Source organism: Cyanistes caeruleus, chromosome 5 (assembly GCF_971803275.1).
Source record: "Cyanistes caeruleus chromosome 5, bCyaCae1.hap1.1, whole genome shotgun sequence".
Taxonomy (NCBI): domain Eukaryota; kingdom Metazoa; phylum Chordata; class Aves; order Passeriformes; family Paridae; genus Cyanistes; species Cyanistes caeruleus.
Genome location: NC_141705.1, coordinates 42,612,235 through 42,625,521, shown reverse-complemented (window position 1 = coordinate 42,625,521; position 13,287 = coordinate 42,612,235). Strand labels below are relative to the sequence as shown.

General features: G+C 40.2%; 1 long non-coding RNA gene across 1 annotated transcript in view; it reads left to right on the top strand.

Moving 5' to 3' along the window:
* Positions 1-12,963, top strand: part of LOC111928350 (uncharacterized) — a 39,869-nt gene extending 26,906 nt beyond the window's left edge. Inside the window, exons 2-8 of the long non-coding RNA XR_015286868.1 lie at positions 3,087-3,159; positions 3,344-3,424; positions 3,797-3,849; positions 5,019-5,129; positions 6,428-6,619; positions 9,802-9,896; positions 9,981-12,963. This is a non-coding gene — a long non-coding RNA (uncharacterized LOC111928350). The remainder of the gene's footprint in view (positions 1-3,086; positions 3,160-3,343; positions 3,425-3,796; positions 3,850-5,018; positions 5,130-6,427; positions 6,620-9,801; positions 9,897-9,980) is intronic.
* The last annotated feature ends 324 nt before the right edge of the window (positions 12,964-13,287 follow it).

Below are 13,287 nucleotides of genomic sequence, written 5' to 3'. Positions count from 1 at the left end.
TGGGGCACAGCGTGGGGAGTGTGACTTGCAGCTCCCTTCTGCTGAAGCTGTCATGTCACATGAAATAAATCCCATTGCAAGTGGATGGGGTTGCAAGTGTGTGTGACTTGGTACTGAGTGTCTAGGGCATTCAGCTGGGAAAACATGGGTACACATGGGGAGACAATTCTGGATTGCAGTCCATGCATGAAGAATGGCTTCTGCACTTTGGGTTAAGCCAGCTGTTTGTTAGGACACCTGGACAGAACACAAAGGGCCCTCTGTGTCTTCTTTCTTTTTCCTGACCACAGTCATCATGGTGGGTGTTTGTGCCTCCTTTCTCTTTCCCAAAGAGCCTTTAACTTGCTTTTTAAAAGTTTGCAGGAGTAATTTTTAAAAATTTTTTAATTGTTTAATTTTTTAAAAATTTTTTAATTTTTTTTTTAAATTAATTTTTTTAAATTTTTTTTTTTTTTATTTTGCTGGGTTTTCTTACCTATTCAGCTGTAAATTTGTATCAGTTGTGGGAGCCATGCCTGCTGCTTTCACACTAGATTTCCTTGGATAACACCATCCAGTGGAATTTTAGAAAAGAGGCTTGGGACATTGAGCAATCAAATGGCAGCTAGCATGTGGACTCTTCTTGGCTCAGCCAGGCTCTTTTTGCACCTGAGGCACTTCATCCTCTCTAGACTTTTCAGACTCATATGCAGAGAGGGGCTTGTGGGGATATGTACATGCAGTTAATGTTATTTGTCAAATGTTGCATGATCCACAGCAATGTGTCCTCTTCCTGTAATAACACCAGCACTTTACTGGAAATCTTTGGACAAATGTGTTATTAGAATGGACTACTGTGATTAGAACCTGAGGTTGCACAGAAGCTTTGGGCTAGGCATGTGCTATGAATTTTTCATCATTGAATTGCCCTCTCTGAATGCAGGGAGCTGTGAAGGCTTGGGTGAAAGGGCTGCTACAGGCAGCATTTTCTTAGAAGCAGAAAATCCTTGATGAATCTTTAAAAGAGCAAGCAGGAATGGAAGCAGGGTTTGATAGTTATTGTCTTGGTGGTGTAAATACCACACAAAGCAAAATGAGGAGAAGACAGGCCTTGGCTTTGAGCTTTATATTATGTTGTTGCTAATGTAATTAATATATATAATTGTTTTGGTAGTTTCCCCTTCACCAGCCTCTTGATTATTTAAACCAATGGGCACATTTTTATATTGTTTAGTGTCCTAAACTATGGGATAGATTATCTTATCAGTGATTAAAATGGATGTGCTAATAAGCACTTTCAGACTGTGTGCTACTGGTATCTTTGCTTCTAACCAAGAGAAATCTTTCCAGTTCAGCACCTAGGCAGAAAAATGGCCAACCTAATTAGAGAAAGATTTCTCAAGAGCGGGGAAAGCATTTCTCACTTTTTTTGGCATGCCGCAATATCAAACTTGTGAATTTTATGTAAAACATTCTGGAAAGAAACAGCCGTTACGACAAATATTAGTTCTAAATTAACATAAATTAAGCTATTAGTTCTAAATTAACATAACTAATGAGGCCTTTAGTTCAGTATGAAAAGAAACAATGAAGTGCTGCAGTGTGTAGCAGCATTGTATTACTCAGTCTCTTTCTTCACTTGAGCAAACTTCTGCATGGTAAAGCATTAATTGAGTGCAGGACCTGTTTATAAATCCTGAGTGCAGCTCAGGGCTTGACTGGTGCCACCACTGCTCATTCTTAGCTTGTCTGTAATTAACTTTCTGCATCTTGAAATTCTCCATGAAATGAAGGATGGTCTCTGTTTCAGAGAAGTTTCTCTGGCCTAAAGTTAAGTGACTGAACTCCCACTGCGTCTTGAAGTCCTTACCTGGCTGTGTGGGCAACCAGGGAATAAGCCAAAAGTCTCATAGGATCAGTCTTCTAGGTAAATAACATTGTAGGCAAGAGGAGGATATGAGGTTTGTGACTCTCCATAGGTTATTCCTTATGAAAAAATTTGGTACAAGCTCCACTGATCCCTGCTGGAAGCATCCAGTGTACTGTCAAAGAGGAGCCTGGCTGCTATGTACAGTTATCTATGTAACAGTGCACTGGCACACGTGCAGTGAATATAGGCAAGTTAAAAAAAAAATAAAATTAGAACTCTTGTTTTGGTTTTTGCCTTCTGATGAATAATGGCAGTGAAAGGAATGGGCAGTGGAGGGAAGGAGCAGAGGGGAAGCCTGGCACTGGGCAAGGCTGAGGCTGGGACAGCAGCAGGAAAATTTGGTGGGGGGAAGAGCAGCAGCCCTGGCTTGGTTAGTGAGCTTCTAGACTGTCTTTGCTGCCTCTGAAGCCACAACCAAATTCCTCTTGTCAATGTCTTTATTTTGGTTATTGTTTGAAAGAGTCTCCTTATACCCATTTTCCAATCAAAACATCATGTATTCCCTTGAATCTGAACATACTGCACTACAGGGACTGAGGCCTACCAGTCATATAACAGATGAATGCCTTTGAAAAACAAATCCTTAATCAAAGTTACGCTCCGTTTGTTTTTTAAGTTTTCATTTTTCCGTTTAAGTAGTGGTTTCATTGCTATGAGAAACATTAAGAGTTTTCTCATATTTTTCTTCTTTTGGGTCTTTTAAAACTGAATGTACCTTGTTATTAATGTCCTGCTGGAGGATATTTTCACTTATTAGCCCAGTACTTGTAGCTTGAGTCCAAGATTACCTGTGGAGGGTTTTGGTGTCTTCATGCAAGAATTTGTGCATTGTTGTTTTGACTATTTGAACACTTCCATTGTAATGTTTCTTTCTCACTATACTGTTGTAATTATATATTAAGTTAGCTGAAGGCAGAAATTCTTTTTCTTCTGTTATGTCTTTTTTGTCAACCTGCAGTTAATTCAACATTGACTTATAAAACAACCTCAATGAAATTATAGTTTCAACTACATTGTAACTCCTTTTTTGCACAGTCACAGAAAAAAAGTAAAACCAAGTTGCAAAATGTAGACAGGTTGAAAAGGTCAATTTCAACATGAGAAAAATGCAGAAATGATGCCTATCCTCAGAAAAAGATACATTACAAATACCAACAAGTCAATTATTTCTAAACAGGTGCTGTCTTTGGTAAAAAGAATGAAGAGGTCACTCTTCTGCTCAGACTTCCTCCTATGAACATTTAATCAAGGTAAGAAAGTCACTACTGCAAATTACCTCGGACAATCGCGCAGCATTTTTCCCTGTGGGATAGATACTCCTTCTGTTGAGTAGGTATTTCTTAATGAATGAGTCACTGTCTCCAGTGATAGTCAACTCCCCAAATTACCAGATGAGCTTTTTGGAGTTTGATGAGAAATGTATTTTCATTCCAGCATGAGTTTCTTCCAGAGCAAAACAAGACTTGTGGGAAAAGCTGGGCTTTTCCAGCACTTTCACTCCTGAAAATGTCAGCAGTAAGTAGTTTTGAAACATTGATTGGAACATATTCAAAGCAGATTATCAAAATATTTTGTCTAAAAACCCCCAACTATAACTACTTTTGATAAAAGACTGTTTCAAAGCATGACTCGACAAACACACAAACCTCAAACTTTAGAAAACAGAAAAAAAAATAAAAAATTCCATATTTCCCCCAATAAATACTGTTTTTTTAAAAAATAATACTTGCCACCTGTCAGCTCAATAATCTACTCAATGAGAGAAACAAAGGGTTATCTCTGGAAGGATGTTCACCTCAGCTGTTTCTCTGGATTCCCTTGCTGTTTCTTGGTACCATCTGGTTTTGGGGGCAGCTTTGCTCACATCTTTTCTTTTTGGATTTGCAGATCTTCCAGCAAGCTCTTCCATCCTGCTCGGTCTCTGTGTCTGCTCCTTCCAGGCATGTGTGTGTCAGGTTCCTCATATTCATCCCTCTCTTGGCAAGCCAGAAAGAAATCAGTAAAAGAAGTAATTTAATCCACTGCTAGGTGCCATTGCACAAGAGCTGGTCAAGCTCCTATGGCAAATCACTCTGGAAGCACAGCATGCTTGCCTTTTGCCTTTTTTACATTTTCCCCTTGACAAACACCAGGGAGAATTCAGTGGTAGTGCAGCTGAGTATTTCTTACAAGTTGAGAAAATAGAACTTAGTATTCAGTCCCATCCTGCTGCTGGCTGCACAGGCACGTGCAGGTGGATATTGCTGCATCCCTTCAGACAGAGACATGAGTGCCTACACAGTGTCACATAACAGAGAGGGCTAATGCGTGCTGGAAAGCTGTGAAGAAAGTAAGCAGGAACTCATATGTCAGGATAGGACAAAGGGTTTTTTTCTTAAGAAAATCTGAAGGTATGCTTAAGCCCTTCCAAGGTATCACACAGGTCACTGTTACATCATTGATGATTTACATTTTCTGCTCTGTATCGTTTTCTATTCCTGGCTTAGAAAAGCAAGTTAAAGCTAGATAAATGCTGGATGTATTCAAACTGGATTAATTTGGCTTCTAATAGCTTAATAACCACTTTCTTCTCTCTCATTTGTCATTATTATGTGTCTGTTAACAAGAAACTGTTCAGCAGAATCACAGAAGAGTTGCCTAAAGTTTTACTATCAGATCTGTGAGAAGGAATAGGATAGGACAGTGAGGAATAATTTTTAGAAGTGAGGAATAAACAGAGTCTTTAAAATTTAATTTCTAGCTGTCATCATCCTAATTAGCAATGGGTCTATTTGATGTCTCACTTCAGAGAGTGAGAATAGTGCTGTTTTCTATCTGTCACAGTGACTAATGTCTTTTTTGTTAATAACCCAGTAGCACATACAGAGTCATGTATTGAATCTACAGAGTATGCTGTCCCAGAACAATTATATGATATATACTCAGTGACATCAGTGGGGATGTCCTCTATTTGGACTGCTGAAAAAGCAGACTGATGACAGGGTGTCTGCTGAACCAGAATTTTTAAGTGACTAGGTAGAAACCGTAGCCCTATGAATATACACTGCATTTAATAATAGTTTTTTACCTTCTAGCCCCTACTCATTTTGGATTGTTTTCCTCATCACAGGAGCCAGTTTCTCTGCATGTTCCACAGGGCAGCAGAAATTAGAGGACAATAAAATCACAGCTACGTGCACCATATTCATCATGTAATACCTTTTATCCTTTCCTGGAACTGGTAAGAGAAATGGGGTATATCCCACGGAATTCAAAATGTGGTTTTGCTCATATTACATGAGCAATAGTTATGAAAGACAGATATTAAAGCAAATCACTAAATTCATACTAATTTTAGTGGGATTTTGACCAGCCCTAAGCAGAAGTGTTTGGCTTTGAGGAATTGATATCTACATTTTTATTTCACTTTTAAATAATTTCAAGACTCCCAGCATTCATTTCTTATATTGCAACAACCTTTTTCAGATGTATTTTCTCATGCTATGCAAAGTAGAAGGTGGCTGGGAGTTCCAGAAGCAGATGAATGAGATCATTATCCACTTTTTTACTTCTTCAGCTGATCTTATCTTGAAGAAACACTCAGATTTGCATTGTTTGTGCCTGTGAAGGAGACCAATCATAATTAATGTGGCAGCTCACACTAAAATACTGTGCAGTATCTTAGTTTTTGCTTATTTATCGAGTAATTAGTAGAGAGTTAAATACATAATTTGTAACTTGCAAGATGCAATAAATAATTCTCTGACAGACAATACAATTCACACCAACAGCTTTCATCTAACCAGACTTGTATGTCTAGGTTTCATTTTGAGAAATGTAGCACTCTGAAATAACTGGAAAGTGATGCCAAATATTATCTGAGGAAGAACTATTGAAGATTTATCATTTAGAAGGCATCACCAACACATTCTGCTCTTTTGACTTACAAGTTACAGTAGTTTAGGGTTCTTGTGTGACTATGACACCCTCACACTGAATATAATTCCATGCTGGGTTAATGAAAGCCAGTGTTAATGTATTTGTGTGGTTAGAGTTATGGGATTAATAATATTTAAGATTTTCTTTCTACACGAGTAGCTGGAACGCTAAGCTCTTTAAACATTTCTACATATAGCTGGCATGCATAGCCTCTGTTTTGAGAAAATAGGGAGGAATTGGGTAGTCAAGATCCCATAATCTCTGTAGGAAAGTCAAATACAGATTTTTGACTCAGCTGAGTCCTTAGTGCATTAACCCCTGCAGAGTGCTGTTTTTCACTGATTTAAGTGAAAAACAAGGATGTGAGCCGTATGTTTTCCCTCACTCAAGGATAGTTGTTGAACTTTCTGTGCAAGGCTGAAGATGATGTGACATGAAAGGGTGCAGGTTTGCACTGATAGCAAACATCTGTACTGGTTTTGTTTCCGTATAAGGGGGCCATGCACAGGCTTCTGTGTTACTGCTATGTGTTAATACACTCTGTGCCAGTAACTCTTCCTCAGAAAACATGCAGTTTGACTTTTCCACAATATTTCTCAGGCTTTGGCACGCATGGTTTCGCAAAACTGCCTCGGTGACAGGAATGATATTTTGATCTGCTTCTGGCAGTGGACTTACTGGAGCCTGGAGATCGTAATGCCACTGGAGCAGCACTCTTTTAGGAGGAGAATGATGTTTGTTGTGTTTTGCTACTTTTTCCCCTCAGTGAACCATAGACATGCTAATTGTAAGGTATGTATGGCTGGTTAAAGGAGAAGATAATTCCTGCTGGATGTCCTTTTTATTTCCTTGTTTGGAAGTGGGAGTGTTGTGTAGAGCTGTGGATGATTTTGCTGATACATGCATAGTACATACTCAGAAAGGTTCATTAGAGCTGAAATAAGCTCCTCAAGTCAACTGATGTGAGCTTGAAGATCTTGAAGATTCTGTCCTATCTGCTGCTGATTTTCTAGATTGGATACACGGGGTTTTTTAAAGACCAGTACCATTCGACCTATCTTTGCAGATTATTTTGAAAATCCCCACACCCTCAACTCTAAAACTGCAAACTACTTGCTTCTTATCTTTATTTTTACTTTGGTATTTGGTATGTTCAGTCATTACAACTTAGTCCCACTGTCACTTTTCACAGATCTGTGGCAAAATGTAATTTTTTTGTATAGCCTATGATGTGGTAGAACTGATGAGGTTTACTTTTGCCAATTTTTCACCTGCTTAATCAAATAATTAATTGTGATTGAAAATTCTGCAGAGACACACAGAAATTCTTGTTCTCTCTGAAATAATTGAGAAAATTCATTACTTGCCATCTCACCCAATGGCACTTCATCAACTAGTCTTTTTTGAATATGCCGTTAATGCTGTAGATTAGGAAACCTATTTCATATGTTCTATAGCAGCAATTAGTTTCAGAAGGAGGAAATATATCATTCAGGAAGCCACCATGAATTGTGAGCAGTGTTAACTCCAAAATATAAAATTTTTGAATGGTTTAAGGGATAGACAGTTTATCCATGAATTTAGTAAATGCCTATGTAAATTTAGTAAGTTGAATTTTTATGCCGAAGTCACCTGAGAGTTTTGGCCTCAGACCAGTAAGGCAAAATGGAAAGAGAGAGTGAGTCAGTTGGGTTTTCTCTGTGAGCCAGAGGATGATCTCTCAGTTTAAGAACAAAGCAGGTTTAATTTCTGTTGCTGCTCCTTCCATGCATCACAAACTCATTCCTGGACATTAACATTCTTTCCTCACTCTGCTCGGTGCTGTGGCTAATAACTATTTATGGAATGAATGCAAGAGGCCGAGTCTTCTGCTTGACTGATGGTGGTCTTAAAATGGAAGGTAGCCTAGCAAGCTGATGATATAATTGCTTTTGTGCTGGTGAGTGGAGCTACCCTTGTGCTTTAATAGCTTGGTGAAGAACAGTTTAAAAACAGTTATTTTGGCTGATCTCTGGGTGCCACTATGAACTTACTTGACTTCTATTCCCAATTCCAGACCATTTAGTTTTAAGTCTCTCATGTGGCATTTATTAATCAGGATATATACAGAATCATAAGCAAATGAAAATTAAAATAATGAGAATGGAGTACAAAAAAAAATCTGTGATTTTTCTGCTCGTACATTTTCATTTTTATTACAGTATTGAAATGCTTAATAATGTACTCTTCAGCTGATGTAATATATCTTGAGATGGTAGAATTAGTGCATATTTTGGAAAGCCCCAATGACAATAAAAGGATACACAGTTTTATGACTAGGTAGCAAACTGGAAGATCACCTGCATGCTATGTGCAGCTAAAATTACCTAACTAATGAGACAATATGTGATAACATATGGGAGTAAACAAAAAGGTGTTGGATGGGTGAAGAAATGCCATAAGTTAAGTCCATATATAGTTCAAAAAAACACTGCAGTTGTGACTCAGGCTCATGAAATTGTGGAAAGTGAGAGTTAAGGCTGCCTCTCTGTACTTAATATGCCTTGGTGCCTTTCCAGCAAATTTTTTATTATGTGAGCTGTCCCAGGGATTTTGGAATATGTGAAGCATTGTGGACATCTCTGAGGGTTTGACAGTGAATTTTTCCCATAGATCTACAAGCAAGGACAAAAGTCCATAGAATGGGGAGAGAGAGTTCTCCAGTTCCATTTTGGGTCTGTTGCAGGCAAATAACCTTTCTGTACAGCCTACCCCCCTCGTATTAAGGCATGACTGAAATTCTTTATTTACAAATTTGGACTGTGGTTAGAATTTGGACAGAAGATCTTCATTTTATGTCCCCAGAAAATGTTTTAGTCATAGAGAAAGTTACTTCTACCCTTTCAGCATAGACTGTCAGGCAAACCTGAAGTCAAAGCTCTCTTCTTTTTGACTTGGATCAAAAGCTTTCCCCTAAAATTTTTGAAATGGAAGGGTGAACTCAAATTAGGATGGTACCCCATTATTATGTTATTCTGACATGATGCTGTGAAAATCATTGTTTTCCTCTCCTATGAGATAAAAGCAACAATCAAGGCTTTAAGAGCTGGCATATAATAAAATGTCTGGTCTGTGCTTTGGATGGTTATGTTAAAAGAGGATGAGACTTTCAGTCTCAGCTCTTACATATTCCTCCTTTCTTCAGTATCTGAGCCTCTTCCACACCCTAATGAATTGGTTTTATAGCTGTCTATTTTAGAAATGGGAATGTGAAAGTGGGGAAATGTGTTGCAGAGCTGGAAGCTGATTCCTCTTCATGCATGTCCCTCATCCAGGGCAATGCTCCCAGGGTCTCTCTTCTCATAGCTCCAACTCTTCTCTACACAGCCAATTGGGTTACTGATTCATACAGCATTTCCTTTAGGTTGCCATTTTGTTCCTGCATGCTTAGGATGTCCATTTTAATCATTGACATCAAGAGGAATAAAAATAACCCCCCAATTTCTTTAGTTGAATTGAAAGTAAGAAGTACAAACCAGTCTCCCTGGCATCACTGGCTGTTCTGTAGGGGTCAGAGTTGATATCTCTTCAGTTTAGCTGTTAACTGTACTCTGAAAACAAATTCTTTTGTTTTCAGTTCTCTTTTTCTTCTTAGATTGAAACAAAATACCTTTATACTTACCATCAATATCTCCAAAGACTTAGGGAAAATTTGCAAGGTTATAAAATCTACAGTGTGTGTGGTTTGCTGTTGCAGCTGCACATTAAAGGAAAAGTAATATACTTACTTGTCCTCCTTAGAAAAGCATCTATAAATTAGCACTCTTTGAAAAGTTCCTGGTGCCTAGCACAATTTCTATACGTTACAGTCAAAATGTGGGCATTTGGTTTTTATCACTTCAATCAATTTAAACAGTCTTGCCAAGATCTGAGTGGTCTCTCTGCTCCAACCTTTTTCTTTGTAACATTTTCTGACCTTGTCTCTTTCCTCTTAGGGTCAGAGAAATGGGGTGCCTGTGAGGTGCATAGTCTCCCCAGTGACTCGGTGCTTTTGCATGGGTTGGTGAGGCCAGCAGTCCATATGGCAAGGGTGAGTGTGACCTGGCTGGATATCCTGCATCCTGAACTGCTCCACCATGGCTGGTCAAGCTGAACACCATCATGCCTTCAGTAGGGATGAGACTGTCTCCTTCTGGGTGTCTTTGAAGGTTTTCTGCCCTCACTGGAGAGCCTGCATCTCTGTTTCCATCCATCTCACTGGAATGGGTAATTCCTGTGCTTTAATAATTGTTTATCTGAACCTCTTCAGCTCAGTTAAGGGGTTAAGGGCATACTTCAGCATGTTAGAGCATGTTACTGCCTTCTTGCAGTACTAAGAAAGAGGAAGAGAAACTTTAGGCAAGTGAGAAGGATTTGTGTTAACTCTGTTGCCAAGGAGTTTTTCTTAAATTCTCACCTTCCATAATAACTGAGTAAAAATAATATTGAATCTATTAAATCTTCAAGTATCTTACTTTTTCTTCATCAACACTAGGATGAAGCAGTTTACACTCACCAGAAAAGCACATGAGTGAGGCAGAGATACCAGAGTTGTTCTTGTCCTTCCATGCCCTGTCCCCTGTGTTTCTTAATCTGCATGTGCAAATTAAACTGAAATTAAACTCTTAATTTATCACCGTGTTGTGGTGACAGCAGGCAGGATCAGAACACTTTAAAAACACATAGCAGCACATTAACATCAGAAACAGATTCTTCCCCAGAGAGGAGAGAAGATTTTAAAGAATGCAGAAAGATGCCACAGGGCCGTAATCCCTCTCGCTGCGCAGAAAACAAGTGATTGTTGTCGAAACACTTGGAGGGGAAGGTGGGTCCAATAATCTGCAGAACATATGTAGGATAAGACTTTTCCGCTGGAGATGAGGACTTGAAATAAACAACATTAGAGAAAAAAAATCATGGCAAAACAAAAAAGGGAGGAAAGATGTTATATGGTAATAACTCAATGTGACTGCCCAGAGAAGTCAACTGCTCCAAGGAGCATCCCTCTGGATGCAGATTGTCTTTGCTACAGAGGGCTGCAGACTCTCCCCACGTCCCCATGCTCTGTTTGCTTGCCATGGTATGATTTTGCAGGGCTGTGAGCAGCTTCTTTGTCCCCTCATGGAGTACTAGCAGGTATCCCAGGATCTGTGAGGGCCATTTGTGAAGACAGCCTGTGGTCCAGGTTTAGTAAAGCTCTTAAACACGTGCTTAAGGGATTTGCTGATTTGGATGCTGCCAGCTCCACTGGCTCCCTCCACGTCTTCTGGCTCACTGGCTGTTTGGCTCTGCAAGTGCTTTAGGATGCTCCTGACATCGATAGCTGGGCCCCCTCTTCTCTGCAGCCTTAGAAGTGGGGCAGGCATGCCAGCCTTGCCTCAGCAGGTATGTCTTTTCTCTGTTAATTCATGGTGGGAAATGAGATTGCTGGTTCCACGTTCATCCCAGCAGGTAAGAGCATGTTGCGGCATGTGGGGCCACAGTGGATATCCTGTCCTGCTGACAGTCCCATAGAGCATGGTCCCCAGCCTTCTGCTTGCCATGTGCCTGCCAGTGGCACTGCTCTCCAGGGGTTGACCACCCATCCCATGGACTTCACTCCCTCCCTGCTCAGAACAACCTCCTGTTGCAGAGGGTCCCCTACAGGGCTGTGCCTTCTCTTGGTAGCAGTGAGGAAAGGCATGGGAAAAGGCTTTGGTTAAGTGATTGTGCTTTAGAGAAATTTCTACCTTAAGCTTATGGCATTGGGGTGGGGTAGTGGGGTGGTGTCTTTCCCACAACAGGGGCAGGAATGAGATTTCAAACCCTTTGCAAATATGATAGTTTTAAAGCTTGCTGTCTGGAAGAAGGCATTAGACATCACTTTTAAATGCTGAAATTCTTTGAGAGCACCAAAGTGATTTATAGCCCCAGGTCTGAGGGCATCGGCAGGAGTAATTTTCATGGCTCCTAAGTCACTGTTCTTTTAAATTAAGTTTTACTGCCTTAGGATCTTTTCAATATGTTACCCTTGTTTCTATATTAAACTTCAGATTACAAAATTTTAAATGTTTGTATTCCCACAGAGACTGGGTAAAATGAGTTTATTTTTTTGATCCTCCTTTGCTTCATCCAAGAGACCCCAGCTGAGAGAAGCTGGAGATCCCCATTTGTTGTTTTGTCCAGTCCAGAGGTGCCCCTGCCTGCAGCAGTGATGCTCCTCAGGGAAATGCAAACTTGCCAAGCTTTCCTTACCTCATCCCAGCATGCGGTTCACCTCACTCAGAGATGCACAACTGTGACACACTTTGGAGGCTGGCCAGGAGAGATGTATTGCCTGGCAGAAGCAGGACACACATCCCTCCTGCACTGCTTGTGATTTGTGTGCCAGGCCAGGGCCCCCTCAGGCTCCTTTGCCGACACAGGTGCTGGTGTTCTTTGATACGGCCCCTGCTCCTTCCTTCATGGGAACAGGGCAAGAGCAGAGCCTGTGACCATGCCAAAGCCTCTTTGGAGACACCTGTACCAACAAGCCAAGGTGCAGTTTTATTTTCTCCACAGGGATTGGGATCCACACAGGCTTGTGTACCCATGGCTGAGCTGTTGGTTCACTGCATCCAGACTTCCACTAGGAGAACCTGTGTTTGGAGAACCTGTGCCCACAGGCTAGCATTGGGGCCTAATATGCCTTTAAAACTGGTGTTTCAGGCCCCCATGAAGAAGTTAATAAAGAAGTCTGAAGCAGTGGGATTGTTTTGTTTGGAGGTTTTCTAATAGGGCTGAGGGACTTTGTAAGGGACTTTCTTTAAATCAAGCCTCAGATTTGCATTTTCTATCAAACAGTGCTGGGGCAGGGCAGACAATACAGGGGTAAGTTCTGCAGCTGGGCACTGTTCCCCTGCACACTGCTGCACTGGAAAAGCGGGGGAGCAGAGAGAAATCTGTGCTTGAAACTATGCTGCAAACCAACATTTCTGCTAATTCACCTGCAAGAGGCAAACCACTTCAAGGGCTTCATTGAAGAAAGAAATTTTTTTTCCCTTAGGAAGCTTTAAAAGAAAGGGCCCTCTTGACAGGAAAGAAATGCTGGTGATTCAGCTGAGCAGAGTGCAGTGTGCTCAGCAAAAAAAAGAAAGAAATGAAAGTGTTAGCAGAGCCTTGATTATTGGTGACAGAGGAGCATTAGCCAAGTTATAATGGATTGCCAAACTTCGCTCATGTTTGCTTAGTCTCCCAAGTTCTTTGCACTGAGTCAACATCTAGCCATCTGGGATGGAAGGTGGGGGAAGTAAGTTTTTGTTTAAAAAAAAAAAAAGTGAAAATCAGTTGAATTTATGTTTCTATTTTAACGGAAGAAGTGTTTAAAAGGAAAACATACCTTTCAGAATGAAGCATTTGTTTTTGTTCTCTACAAGTGCTTGTTTGAATTCGTGTTTGTTAAAGGGCTTGTAGTTAGTAAATCA